The 11,818-nt window shown below is 47.7% G+C and overlaps 1 long non-coding RNA gene across 1 annotated transcript; it reads left to right on the top strand.

Moving 5' to 3' along the window:
• The first annotated feature begins 272 nt into the window (after positions 1–272).
• On the top strand, positions 273–11,165 carry LOC105543565. Its single transcript, XR_001006645.1, has 2 exons — positions 273–531; positions 9,587–11,165. It is a non-coding gene; the product is annotated as an uncharacterized LOC105543565 (long non-coding RNA).
• The last annotated feature ends 653 nt before the right edge of the window (positions 11,166–11,818 follow it).

Raw genomic sequence — 11,818 nt, 5'->3', positions numbered from 1 at the left:
ATGAATCTTTTGAAACCTACATTTTGTCTAATTTGTCAATGACTTTTTAGTTAGTGAAATGTTGGCGGAATTCAGCTTCCCTTAAGCCCTCAGCTCTCAGCTGTGATGGCAATTGCTGCGAGCCTTTGATCAGTGCTCACCTGTGATGTAATAACAACTACCATTCATGGAGAGCTCTGTGCTAAGCGCTTTGCATGGATTGTCTGACTGAGTCCTCACAGTAACTGGGAGCTATTACTTCTCCATTTTACACATAAGGAAGTGGAGGCTAGAAGGATTTACTAATTTGTCCTCAGACCACAAAGAGATGGTTTTACATCCCTAACTAGCTGCATAGAAAGCTGGGAGCTGAACCAGCATGCCATACTGCCACCTACCTACAGCAGCGCTGGCAGAAGTTCTTCAGCTCAGCCAGCAGACCAGCCGGCATCTGCCCTGTGCCCGGCGCTGAGCCCGCTCCAGCTGGGAATGCCCAGATCCTGGTCTAATTGAGAAGCTTGTAGCAGGGGAACTTTGAACCCGGCTGCCTGGGTAAACTTTTTAAATGAGCAATAAGCCGATAAGTGCTTCACACAGGTTATCCTAATCTGACAAGCACGTACCTAGTTTATAGTTAATGTCCACAGATGCAAAACTCACGTGCTTTGGGGTTGGAGCAGCTGCTCTTGCCCTCTTCAGGTAGAAAAAGAAATGACTTTTTCCGTCTAAACACCCCATGGACGATGAAGAAGAAAGGTTTTTCCAAAACCACGAAACAATGTCTTCTATGTCACTGGCACATAATTTCTCTATGTCTAACTTAACCCCGTTAAATTGAGGCTGAATTTTAAAATCATAATCTCAATTTCTACCATTTGTGATGAATCGCAATCTCACGTTGCCCTTTCTTATTTTATTTATAAATAGAAACTGCGGCTCTGTATTTCTATTTCTAGAAAATATGGGAGAGACCTGTCCCTGTGTTTTCTTTTCTTTTTTTTTTTGAGGTGGTGTCTCGCTCTGCCGCCCAGGCTGGAGTGCAATGGTGCGACCTCAGCTCACTGCAAGCTCTGCCTCCCAGGTTCACGCCTTTCTCCTGCCTCAGCCTCCTGAATAGCTGGGACCACAGGCCCCGCCACCACACCCGGATAATTTTTTGTATTTTTAGTAGAGACGGGGTTTGACCGTGTTAGCCTGGATGGTCTCGATCTCCTGACCTTGTGATCCGCCCGCCTCGGCCTCCCAAAGTGCCGGGATTACAGGCGTGAGCCACCGCACCTGGCCTGTCCCTGTGTTTTCTACTCAGTCCTCCCTGTATTTGTTTTCCACTTCAGCTATTCCCTCGCACACCAGACACACACACTCTCCCTATAGCAGTGGAAGAGTTCGAGGTACTTATATGTATGTTTGCTCTCTGTAAAATGCAGCACAATTCTATATCGGCTTCATCCTGACCATTCGCTCATTCCAAGGGCCCAGATTGAAGCTCAGGAGAGTGGAGACTTCGTTTTGCTCCGTTGGTGGAGAACTCGGACCCCAGTACACAGAACGGTGCCTGACACAAGGGGCTCAAAGGGTTTTTTGGAATGAATGGCACCTTAGGATTGGGATAGACGAGTAAACAATATTGAGGTAGATATTACTAAAATTGGGTGGAAATCAACTGAAATTGGTTTCAAAGAGTGGGAGGTGAAAAAGATTCTTTTTCACTGTCAATCCCTTGCAGCCTAGCTCATGTCAATTATACCCATACTTAGTCCGTAGAAGTTTGCTAGTGGGTCATCTAAGGAGACATAGATAGAAAAGGCAAACATGAGCGAATGTTGAGAAAAAGTGAATTTGAGGGCCAAGTGACCTCAAGTTGAATGTGAATCTGAGAATACGATTTTGTTTCTTGGCTCTCATGCATAACATTTAGATGAAATTTATCCAAAATGATTCATCCTATTCCTTGTACTCTTTAATTTACATGAGAAATAGAAGGAAATGAGAAAGATAAGTTTCATGTGGGTAATTCTGGTCCTGGAGAAGTGGGAGCCCCGCTCTAGATTCTCAGGACCAGAATCTGTGACGAGCAGCAGCCAGACCAAGGGTTCTGTCCCTGAGCCTTGATGACGTCTCCTGTGCGTTTTGCCCCAACACGCAGCATCGCCACACCTCAGCATCTCTCTGTACACTGGAGGTAATAGTTCCTACTTTGTGGGGTCTTCTGTGACACTGGCCATGTCCCCATCTGCGCACCCATCCCCTCCCTGGGATCCTGTGGCCCCCGCTGCTCCGGGACCCAACCTCGTTCACTTCCTTTGGGATTAGGTTGAAAATCACACGGGATGGAAAGAGACGTGCTCTGCAGGCAACCTCTGCTCTCAGCCTCACTGCAGGGCTTTCTCCTTGAGCAAAAGCCACAGCACCTGCTCTCTCCTTAGGGGCCGGGGAGAAAAGACAAAGGGAAAACACAGCAAGAAAGAAAGAAATGTGTGACCTCAAAGACGATCCAGCCAGACATATGTGTGTATGGTATCTACACATTACATCAGTGAAAAATGATGACGCCATCTGGGCTGTGACACAGGTACCGTCAGATCTGTCACAAATATTATGGTAACTAAAGGTTCTCCAGCCCTGCGCAGACTTCCCGCGTCTCAGTCTTTACAGCCACAGCTCTGTCCTGTTGCCAACGTGGCCCCCAAGTCCCCTGTAGCCCACAGAGCATCCCAGGGTGGCTGAGTCGTCCCTGAGCTCTGGGTCTCTGAGGCTGCAGTGACGGCAGCTGGCATGAGGTGGCCTCTGAGACCTCCCTTCTGAATTCTCCATTTCTCCCTGACACACAGTTCAGTCGGCTTCCTACTGGGGTATAAATTGCCAGCTAGTTAAGTGTTGAGCAAGGTACCTGGCCCAAAAGGTAAATAAATAAATGTTTATTTACTTTTCAATAAATCTTAGCTTCCTTCAGTCCTTTTCACTGCCTTGCAAGCAAGGACGAGCTCTGGTGACTTTACACTGTGTCCGCTGAGCCCTGCAGGTCCCATGCTTCCCAGAATTCCTTCCCTGCAAGGTTCCAGGTCCAGTTGGCTGCAGAGAAAGTTGTGTGGGATTTGGAAGGAGGAAGGCAAGTCACCCTCTGCAGCATCTCGTGGGGTTCCAGGTGCTGTGAAGCCCTCAGCCCTCCTTTACCTGAGGTCCCCTTGTCCCCACTGGGCCTCCCCACAAAGCATCCCCAGTCCCGGGTGAGGAATGTGAGAAGGGCACCTGTGGAGAAGGACACCCTCCTTGTCCTCAGGTCACCGGCATGCCTGAGGTTGACGCAGCATGAGACGTCCCGGGCTGCCCTGTCCTCGTGGGCCCCAGGTGTCCCCGTGAGTGCAGTTTGTCCTTACTCTGCCTGTGGGCCTGCCAGTCCCAGGGCCACGGCCTCCCACGGCTTCTCACCAGCCGCAGCGACCCATCATAAATCCCTGGTCCCAGGCTGCTTTCAGAGGCTCCGCTCTTTCATCAAACACTGACAGAGGCGGGATCGTGTGCCTCTGCATCTCCCTGTCCCGCCGGAGAGGGGTCATTTGTAGCGAGCATAGCAATGTGGCTTTCCTTACGGGAACGCACTCCATAAGAAAAGGGCGAATGCCTTGAAAAGTTCCCTTACAGAAGAAGATACTTAAGTAGCCAACAAACATGGGAAGAGGCGCTCAGTTTGCACTGAACTCACGAAATAGCACACCCACTAGAACGGCTGAGGTTGAAAACACATTCACCAGGGCAAGGAGTCAGTAGGACCTGCATCCCAGCGATTCTTCTCCTACAAGGGCACAAGAGGACTGAGGGCCAACGTCCTACAAACGGCACCCACAAGGAACTGCATGCTGACTTGCTCAAACGCAAGAGAAAAAAACTGTAAGTAACCCGAATGTCCATTAGGGGATAAAAAATAAATAAATTTTGGTACTCCCGTATAATGGAAGATTACAGAGTAGTTTAAAAGCCATGAAACTAATGAGCAGTGATGTTGAACTTTTTAAAATATGCTTGTTGGCCACGCGTGTCTTCTTTTGAGAAGTGTCTGTTCCTGTCCTTTGCCCAGTTTTTAAATGGGTTACTTATTTTTTTCTTGTCAATTTGCCATTATCCTCAGCAAACTAACGCGGGAACAGAAAACCAAACACCTCATGTTCTCACTTACACGTGGGAGCTGAACAATGAGAACACATAGACACAGGGAGGGGAACAACACACACACTGGGGTCTGTCAGGGGAGGGCGGGGGCGGCGGTGGTGGGAACAGCCTCGGGTTAAATAGCTAATGCATGCTGGGATTAATACCTAGGTGATGGGTTGTTGGGTGCAGCAAACCACCATGGCACACGTTTACCTATGTAACAAACATGCACGTCCTACACACGGACCCCGGAACTTAAAATAAAATAATTTTTTTTAAACCTGTGAAACTGCTGGTATACACAACATGGATAAATGTCACAAAAACTTATTTGAGTGACAGAATTCAGGTGCAAAAGAACAGTAACATATGGTTGTATTTGAGTGATGTTCCAAAACAGGAGAAGCTAACTGATGATGATAGAAGTTAAATCTGTGGTCACTCGGGATGGTAGTGGGTGGAAAGGGGCAAGGGAGCCTTTGGGCGAGAGGGAAATGATCTGTCTTCCTCTAGTGTGGTTGCAGGGGTATATGCAGATGTAAAAATTCACTAACTGTATGTGAACTTCATATACATTTATATTACACACCACGTTTTTAAGGTTTTGCAAAAAGGGAACTCTTGGATGTGGGAGGACTTTGTAAGGTGGGGTCACTCGGCAGCAGAGTCAGCTCTCAGGCGGGGAAAAGCAGAGAGGCAGTCTGCCCACTGGAGGAGACTCCCCAGACACCTCGCAGGCCTCCCTCCCTCCACAGGGAAGGGCTCAGCTCACTGCCCTGGGCTGAACGAAGTGCCGCGGAGGAGGGCCTGAAGCTCATTGTCCACAGACACTCACACTGCACTGAGGCTTTAAACTGCACGTTTCCACTCCATTCCTTGACACACCTTTGGAAGCTGCCTGTGGCGTTCTTTAACCTCGTTCCACCTGGAAAGGTGGGGACACATAGTGAGACGTTAGGCCTGAGTCACAGATTCTGCCTCAGGAATTTCTCTGCTCTGTCCAGTTCAGCCTGCAAGACTTAAGAACCTCATGTTCCGTTTAAAGTGTGAACTATTTGTTGGGCAGTCCGTTAGATGGCAATGATTAAATTAAATGCTTGAAGTAAAAAGGGTAAAGTGCTGTTGGTGGGAGTGTACATTAGTTCAGCCATCGTGGAAGACAGTGTGGTGATTCCTTAAAGACCTAAAGACAGAAATACTTTTCAACCCAGCAATCCCATTACTGGGCATGTACACAAGGGACTACAAATCATTCTATTATAAAGACACATACATATGTATGTTCATTGCAGCACCATTCATAATAGCAAAGACATGGAGTCAGCCTAAATACCCATCAATGGTAGACTGGACGAAGAAAATGTGGTACGTATACACCACGGAATACTGTGCAGCCGTAAAAAAGAAAGAGATCATGTCCTTCGCAGGGTGTGGATGGAGCTGGAGGCCATCGTCCTTAGAAAACTAACACGGAAACAGAAAAGCGAAGACTGAATGTTCCCACTTATAAGTCGAAGCTAAATGATGAGAACACGTGGACACATAGGGGGGAACAGCACACATGGGGGCCTTTCGGAGAGTGGAGGCTGGGAGGAGGGAGAGGATCAGGAAAAGCAAGGAATGCATGCTAGGCTTAGTATCTGCATCATGAAATAAACTGCACAACAAACCCCCATGACACAAGTTTTACCTGCGTAACAAACATGCACTTGTACCACTAAACCAAAAACAAAAGTTTTGTAGAAGTGTGAAGTGCACACGTAAGCAAATGTGTGGATATATCACATTTCTTATCAGTGTTGCTGATGTGTGTGCTGATTGTGTCAGTCCGTTCCTGCTGCTATGACAAAATCCCTTAGACTCGGTGATTTATAAACAACAGAAATTTACTCCTTACAGTTCTGGAGGCGGGGAAATCCTAGAAAAGGAGAGACATAGGCCAGGTGATCTCAGAGGCCCTTTAAGACCTTCCGCTCTTTCATTCAACAAATACTTACGGGGGTCTTACTGTGCACCGGGCCTGCACAATGTGTTGGGATGCAGCTGTGAACCAAAGTCCCTGCTTCACCCGGCTTACGTTTTAGTGGGATGTGAACCTCTGGTAGCCAACACAGAAAAAAAAAGATTTCAGCAAAGAATTGTTCCCATTTAGAAGTCAGTAGGTGCTCCAGACTGCCTCAGTCCCCACCAGCTTCATCCTACCTTTTCTAGGTAAAATCTCAAATCAGGACCCATGTCTCCAGGACCACAAAGTCTTCACCCACAAAAGACAGAGAAAAGCTCAAACGGCCAAGTGCGATTTGGAGAAACAAGTCCTGGAGGAAAGGGTAGGAATCGCACGGCTCGTTCTATCTCAGCGCTTTGGGCAGAAGCCTCCCTTCAATTCACTTGGCCACTGAAGGCGTGATAAAAACATTTAGAAGCAAGGCCAACCCTCAGTCAGGCCCAAACTGTGAAGCAGGCAACTTATTCTCAGTTAGCTGCCAGCTAATCTCAATTAAAGCACAAGTCAATAGCTTGACATTCTTATAAATTTTAGACTCTCAAGGGACGTGCCCTCAAGGGTGAAGCCATCTCAGAGATGTCTCTAGCACCTCCTTGCCAAGCAGTTTTCCCACTATCCTGGAGCTCGTGCTTGCCCAGGCAGCCCACACTAAATGGGGACCATGCTGAGTCAGGGAAGTTTGTTCCTGCACTGAGCTGAGACCTGGGTTCAGCAGGTGACCTCCTACAGCCCACTGGATGAGACCTGCCTAAAGCCACATCCACCCCTTGAACTTCACTCCACCCCTTGATCCACCCACTGGATCAGCTGTCCTGTGCGTGCAGAGCCACCGGCGTCCTCTGCACAAGATCACTATATGAAGCAGCTCTCTCCCACGTTTTCCTTCTCCAAGCAGACAGCTGTGGCACGTCCAACCATTTTTCATGTGCTGTGTCCTTGAGTCCTCTGTCATTCCTCTGGACACTTCCAGTTGACCTTAGAGAGTGGTGGCCAACAGTAAGTATAATGCCACGCATGTTTCTTTCTATTTAGACCAAGTTGGTCACCTCCCTGCCAGGGCAGATAGGGTAATACAAACTAATATCGCATGAGTTCATTTTAGCCACCTCTCGCAAACTGCCTACAACTTCGTATCTAAAACCCCGAAGTTCTGTTTCAACAGGATTCTTTGGACTCCAAGTGGTAAGACACAACTCAAATCGACGCTGAAAAGGGAAAATCTTGGCTCACTTTATCTGTGAAGTTCAAGGGGTGGATGTGGCTTTAGGCAGGTCTGAAGCCCGTTTTGAATGAAGGTTTTTGTGGCTTTGTCTGTCTCTCTCCATTCCTGCTCTGCTGCCTCAGTTGGGTCTGATTCTCAGCTGGGGCCTCTCCATAGGGCAGCAGTGGCCCCAGGTGCTCCAGTCTTCCATCCTGTCTGGTGACCCTGACGAAAGAGTGTGTCTTTCTCAAGAAGCCTGGCAGAAAGGTCCTGGGAGAACCCTGGCCTGGGTTGATCCCATGTTCCCCTGAGATCCCAACACCAAAGCAGAAACGCAAGTGGACTAATGGGTTAGGGCCAAGTCCTGGGTCTTCTGCCTGTGTCTTTGGCCTCACCTCGCAGTGTCCTCTGGGTTCAGTAGATGCTTTACTCAGGGGACGGAGAGGCTTCGAGAAGCTGAGGCCAGAACGCCTCTTGGCAACTGGCTGGCCTTGCAATATAGCCGTGCCCTTTACTAAAAGAAAGGTTTTCTTTCTTTAAAATCTGGGGGCAGGACTTTTCTGATGCAAACCGTTTCAAAACCATCCTCTGTCCACCACAGTTCGACAGCAGGGTTAGCATGAAAACCGTTTCAAAACCGTCCTCTGTCCACCACAGTTCGACAGCAGGGTTAGCATGGTGCTACTGGGAAAATTACATAAAGGCCAGGAGGACAAGGACAAGGCCCTCTAGGTGTCGGGGGCATTGATGTCCAGCTGCCCAGGAATTCCAGGAGCTTCCAGAAGGATGTTTCCTGAGGATTTGTTGTAATCAATGTATAAAGACATTAAGAATAAGAGTAAATCATTGGCTCACAGGCATGAGGAGACACATGACCTACGTAAAAAGTAGACAATTAAACACATAAAGTGTCACAGGGACGGACGACACATCAGTCCCCGCATCCCATGAAGTCAGGGTTTTCCAGCAACGGGGGACTCGGCTACAGCAGAAAATCCCTGAGAGAGTCCTCCTCAATTAGGAGGGCAGAGGAGAAGAGAGGCTAAGAAAAGCGTCACAGGTCCAGAGATTAAGTCCTTCCCATATACCACAAAAGAGAGGCCAATTCAGGAAAATTCCATCCTAATGGCCGCCCCGGTTGAATATTATCACTGCCGACTGCGAGCAACTCAGTACGTGTGAGTTAAGCTCTCTGCTTCACAGATGAGAGTACCCTCAGCCAATGAGCTGTGGCTTTAGGCTGTGTGATCTGTGCAAATGTATTGTAATTAATTGAGCTTTAAAAATTGATTTTGAATGTCTCAAGGTCTTGGAAATGGCTGTTGGCTTGGAAAAAGGCATCTTCTGAGAAGGTGATCGAAGGTACTTAACTGACACGAAGCATCTCTAAATTTATTTTGGAGGGGGTAATTTTATTTAAAAAAATCTTTGTGTTCAAAAGGGATAAAATTTACAATTTCAAAACATATTTTAGTGTTAGAACAAAATAAAGAATGGCTTAGTAAAGTTGGAGTTGAGTGAGAACATCAGTGTGAGTTCGCACACTCTAAAAGGGTTTCCAATTCTGTCCCCGGAGCACAGGCAGCCCCTACTTCCCTCGTTACCTGTGTGCAGCCTGGACTCAGAGGGAAGCCCAAGGCCCTTGGAGAGAGAGCCCTGGATTTCAACCTCTAATGCTCCATTCCGCAAACAGTGGCCAAAAATCCTTGGAAAGTCGCTGCTTCCATGGTGAAAACGGGGAAAATCAAGACGGGTCCCGCACATCTTGCGGTTGCCAGAGAATGTTTTTCAAAATATGTGAGATCTCGCTAAAGAAAACAAAGAACCTCCACTGGCCAAAGTGAGGTTTTGCACATCAGAAAGGAAGTGCCGGTAACGGTCCACTGGAGCGCAGGAAGCCTTGAAGAGGTTCCAGCAACCCTACGAGAAAGGAGTCAGTCTCAGCTAAACCCGAGGGAACAATCTCGAATGATACGCAGAAACAAAGATATCATTAGAGTAAGGTGAAAAGAATCAGTGTTCATGTGCTTTGTTCATTTTAGGACAAAATGTGTTTTTTAAGATGTTGGCAATGCAGAGATGAAGCGATCCAAACACTAGGGGAAGCACAAGTGTAGAAAATATTAGCGAAGTGAACCCTCAAGAACAATTTTATAAACCAAACTGCCCTTACCATGGGACCCAGCACTCATGCTCTGTGGCGTTCACCCGGCGCACGTGGATGCTTATAGCAGCTTTTTTCATAATTGCAGAAGCTTGGAAGCAACTCAGATGTCTTCAGTAGGTGAATGGGTAAATAAACTGTGGTGCATCCCAATAATGGAATATGATTCAGCATTAAAAAGAAAAGAGCTGTCAAGCTATGAAAAGATAGGGAGGAAATTTAAATGCACGTTATTTGAGTTAAGGAAGACAATATGAAAAGGCTACACCCTGCATGAGTCCAACTCTATGACACCCTGGTAAAGGCAAAACTGTGGGGACAGTAAAAGATCAGGGGTTGCCAAGGGTTGGATGTTGGGGGAGGGATGAATAGACAGAACATAGAGATTCTTCAGACAGTGAAACTACTCTGTCTGATACTATAATGGTGGATACGCACTATTATACAATCATCCAAACCCGTAGAATGTACAACAGCAAGACGAACCTCCAACTCCTGGGCTCAAGCGATCCTCTGCCTCAGCCTCCCGAGTACCTGAAACTATTGGTGCACACGACCACACCTGGTTAATTTTTCAAAACTTACTGTAGAGGCGGGTCTCACTGTGTTGCCCAGGATAATATCAAACTCCTGGCCTCAAGCCATCCTCCTGCCTCAACCTCCCAAAGTGCTGGGATTGCCACCACCCAGGGTCGTCCCTGGTCCTTAGTTGGCAATAAAGTATCACTCTTGGCCTATCAGGTGCAACATCAGTATATCACAGTATATCACAGTAATGCAAGAGGTTTACAATGCAGGACATGGGGGCTTAGTGAGGGGACATGAGAATCCTCTGCACATTCTATTCAATTTGTCTCAAAATAAAATATATTCATTAAAGTAAAACTACTAATTCTTATCAACTCACCTCATAAAATGGACCGATGGGAGACTAAGCCAGTATCCTATAAGCAGACACAACCAGAAATTAAGAGTGGTCCCATGTCAAAGAGGTTTGCCCAAGCATTGCCGATACAGGACTGAACAGAAGGCCGTCCTGGCCGTCTCGAATGTCAATGTTAGCAATAGTTATTTTATTGTGATGTTGAACTCAACATCTATAATGCCATATTTGTTTCTTCAATTATCACATTTGACCTGTCACAAGCTTAATAATATATACTCTTTAAAAAGATAGTTTGTAGATCAAGAACTCCCAGTTAAGCCTGGTAGATGAGCTGCCTGTGTTTGTTGCTCTCCCTTCAAGAAAACTGCTAAACTGATAAGAATTGAAAAGATACAAACCCACTTGTCGAAGGGAGAGGAGACCAACAGCAGACATAAGATTTCAGAGGATATTTGGAGAATGGAAAGAGCACGGAGCTGACTTAGGAAAGCATCCCGGGCTGGGCGTGGTGGCTCACACGGGTAATCCCAGCACTTTGGGAGGCCAAGGCAGGTGGAACCAGCCTGGCCAACATGGCAAAACCCCGTCTCTACTAAACACACACACACACACACACAAAATAGCTGGGCGTGGTGGCAGGTGGCAGTGCCTGTAATCTCAGCTACTGGGGAGGCTGTCGCTGGAGAATTGCTTGAGCCCGGGAGGTGGACGTTGCAGTGAGCTGAGATCATGCCACTGCACTCCTACCTGGGTGACAGAGTGAGACTCCATCTCTAAAAAAAAAAAGAAAAGAAAAGCACTGTGAAGATGGATACATATTTAGATCATGGTGTGCGTTGACCCTCCCTGCAAACTCTTGAGAGGCAGCTGCAGTGAGGAGAGGTGAGATGGGGCAGGAGCTGCTCAGAAACTGATGTGGTCACTGGGCCCCTTCCCCGTGAGCAACCAAGAGACCTCCCCACACCACACACTCTCTCTCTCTGGAGACCAAGGTCATCTTCCAGAGACGCAGCTGCCCAGAGGCTCTCGATGAGGGCACCAGTGCTGAGGCGGGAAGACAAAGCACCTGACCGTGGGGCCTTCTGCCCTGATCTCAATCAGCTCTTCAGCCAACATGTATCGAGTGCGACTTGTCCCAGGCACTCTTTTTTTTTTTTTTTTTTTTTTTGAGACGGAGTCTCGCTCTGTCGCCCAGGCTGGAGTGCAGTGGTGCGATCTCGGCTCACTGCAAGCTCCGCCTCCCGGGTTCACGCCATTCTCCTGCCTCAGCCTCCCGAGTAGCTGGGACTACAGGCGCCGCCACCTTGCCCGGCTAGTTTGTTTTTTTTTTTTATTTTTTAGTAGAGACGGGGTTTCACCGTGTTAGCCAGGATGGTCTTGATCTCCTGACCTCGTGATCCGCCCGTCTCGGCCTCCCAAAGTGCTGGGATTACA

This window comes from Mandrillus leucophaeus, unplaced genomic scaffold, assembly GCF_000951045.1.
Source record: "Mandrillus leucophaeus isolate KB7577 unplaced genomic scaffold, Mleu.le_1.0 Scaffold286, whole genome shotgun sequence".
Taxonomy (NCBI): Eukaryota; Metazoa; Chordata; class Mammalia; order Primates; family Cercopithecidae; genus Mandrillus; species Mandrillus leucophaeus.
Note: the sequence above shows the minus strand (reverse complement) of the source record. Positions and strands in the feature narration are given on the sequence as shown.